The following is a 2732-nucleotide window of genomic DNA, read 5'->3' on the forward strand; positions in this document are numbered from 1 at the left end:
GACAGGAAGCACAGAGAGCAAAGACGCTGTAGATAAATTACAACATAGTTGAGCATGTTTATTTCCAGCCAGGGCTGCTGGTGAGAAACTCAATATTGATGTGAAATAGTATTCCGAGGCAGGCCCAAGGGTTCACAGAGGAACAGCTATCCAGGGTTGGGATTGTGTCTTAGCAGTAGTGGGCTTGCCTAGAACACAGGTAACCCTGGGTTCAATTCCTAGGTCCCACATACACAGAAAAAGCCAGAAGCGGCACCATGGCTCAGGTGGAAGAGTGCTTGCCTCTGTCAGAAGAAGCTTCTAGACATTGCCCAGGCCCTGAGGTCACGCCTCAGGACTGTGAAAATAAAATAGCACTCAGATAGACCTTGGTGACAGGTGGTTGGCTATGCCCTGTAGCTCTTAGTAAATCCATCCATGCTTAGTGTCTCCTTCTTTGACAGAGGGGAGCTGGATATTCCTTCTGCCCTGGACACCCCTGGAGGTGGTTATCAGCAACCCTCCCAACATCTTCCACCGCGGAAATGGACCCAGAAATCCTCAGGTACAAGTTGGATGGGGTTCGGGGGATACAGGGCAAACCCCTAAAGTCCTACTGGGTCTGACCTGTCACAGAGGACCAGTCCATCCAGAGCAGGCAGATGGGAGCTTAGAGAGGGGTTGAGATGTGGAGGGAGCTCTTTAATGCCCATGGCCCTAACCAGATTCCAAGCCTTTCTTTGCTTTCTGTGAGGGAGATAGAGGAGTGTCTAGGTGGTAGTGTATAGAGGAGGACTAGATGGAAATTCGAAAGACTGAGACACCATAAGCCTTGTGCTGGTGGCTCACGCCTGTCATCCTGGCTACTCGGGAGGCTGAGACTCAGAGGATCTCATTTCCCAGCCCAGGCAGGAAAGTCCCATGAGAGTGTCATCCCCAATCTCCAAAGAGAAATGGCACCATGGCTCAAAAGGTACAGATCTGGCCTTGAGCAAAAATCATCATCAGGGACAGTTCCCAAGCCCTGAGTTCAAGCCCTTCATCAAAAACAACAATAACAAAAACCAGAAAGACAACCTTGCTTGCAAGTGATGGTGAAGCAATGGGGGTCCTGTCGTTGGGAGACCAGATGCTAGCCTAAGTGTACAGAAATTTCTAAAAACTCTCCAGGTTTGCCCCAGTGTGAAGTCACAGCAGGGTGGGCGTTGCCTTACCAACAACTCCAGAAGTCCTGGCCTGTCTTAGGCATGGAGTGGGCTAATGGGAGCAGGGATGGGTGGGTATTGTCAATTATATTCTCTTCATCCATGGAAATATAGTTTTGGATGCTAGTGTCAAAATCTGAAGTGAAGGGTTGCATGTGGTTTGTAGCCTGACAAGTTGGGTTTCACCTGGCTATAAGAAGGTAACTAAAGCCGGGTGCTGTTGGTGGCTCACAACTGTCATCCTAGCTACTCAGGAGGCTGAGATCTGAGGCTTGCAGTACAAAGCCAGCTTTGGTAGGAAAGTCTGTGAGATTTTTATCTCCAATGAACCACCAGAAAACCAGAGGTAGTGCTGTGCCTCCAGTGGTAGAGCGTGCACTTTCAGCTGAAGAGCTGAGGGACTGCGTGCAGGCCCATAGTTCAAACCCTATGACCGACAACCAAAAATAAGGTGGATGAGTTTTCTGCATAGAGTTGTGTACAGTAGGAAATGCCATGCTGTGTTATGAGCCATTCCAGACGTGTGAGAGGCTGAGATTTGTCTACAGTTGGTCTGAGGATGGTAGTGCCATCTACTCAGGGTTTGGCATGTTCTGGTGCTCAGGGCCTGATGAGGCCTTGGGCTACCCTTATGTGTGTGTGTGTGTGTGTGTGTGTGTGGGTGTGTGTGTGTGTTTCCCTCATCTTTCTCTGTCCCCTTCCTGGGTGCCTGTCTTCCTCTTCCTGACCTTGGATGTTGCCCCTCTTCCATTACAACCTTGCCTTTAGCCCCCAGGCAGGGTCTACAATGAGTCCTAAATTGCCAGAGACCTGTATAGTCCAGCTTTTCATTGGGGCCCAAGTCCGGCTGTCCGTATCTTTGGCCACCTCCATGGGATTCTGTGTCAGCAGGGCCAGCTGGCATAGGTTCTCCCTTACCTCTGGAAGGGTGGGGTTCAGTCATGTGATGTCTTTTCCTTTTTGTCAGCTGGGCCTCTGGCTGCATGTCCCTCCCAGCAGCTGGCAGTGGAGTGGGGGAAGGGTGGTTGCCAGTGGCTCTGACCAACTTGAGCTTGATAGCTGAATGAAGGCTGCCCAAGCAAGAAGGATCTTGGGCTGCATAGAGGTGAGGCCCAGGTGGCTTGGAAGTATCTGTTGTTGTCTAGGAAATGTCAACAAACATTATCACAGCCAAGTCTATCTCCCAGCCCCAGCTTGACCTCTCAGTTCCTTCTACACGATTCCGGATACCCAGAATACAGAGGCACAGACATAAGATTCCAGGGCCAGGGAACTGGGGGATGAGAGACTGGTATGGCCAGTATCTCAGTGTTCTGGGGCATTAGCCTTGACCTGGTTATGCCTTCCTTGCGTAAGTTCACTTCTTAACCCATGGCTGGCCACACACCGGCCATTTGTGGAAGTGCTATGGAAATGGCAAGAGCAAAAGTGAGATCTAGTATGACCAAAATCTGGATTTATGGTCTGTGGGGGTTGGGAAGGTAAAGGGTGTATATTAAAAAAAAAAAATCTGAGAGCTGGAACTCAGGGCCTAGGCACTGTCCCTGA

This window comes from Dipodomys spectabilis, unplaced genomic scaffold (assembly GCF_019054845.1).
Source record: "Dipodomys spectabilis isolate Male_0828 unplaced genomic scaffold, ASM1905484v1 ptg000279l, whole genome shotgun sequence".
NCBI classification, from domain to species: Eukaryota; Metazoa; Chordata; class Mammalia; order Rodentia; family Heteromyidae; genus Dipodomys; species Dipodomys spectabilis.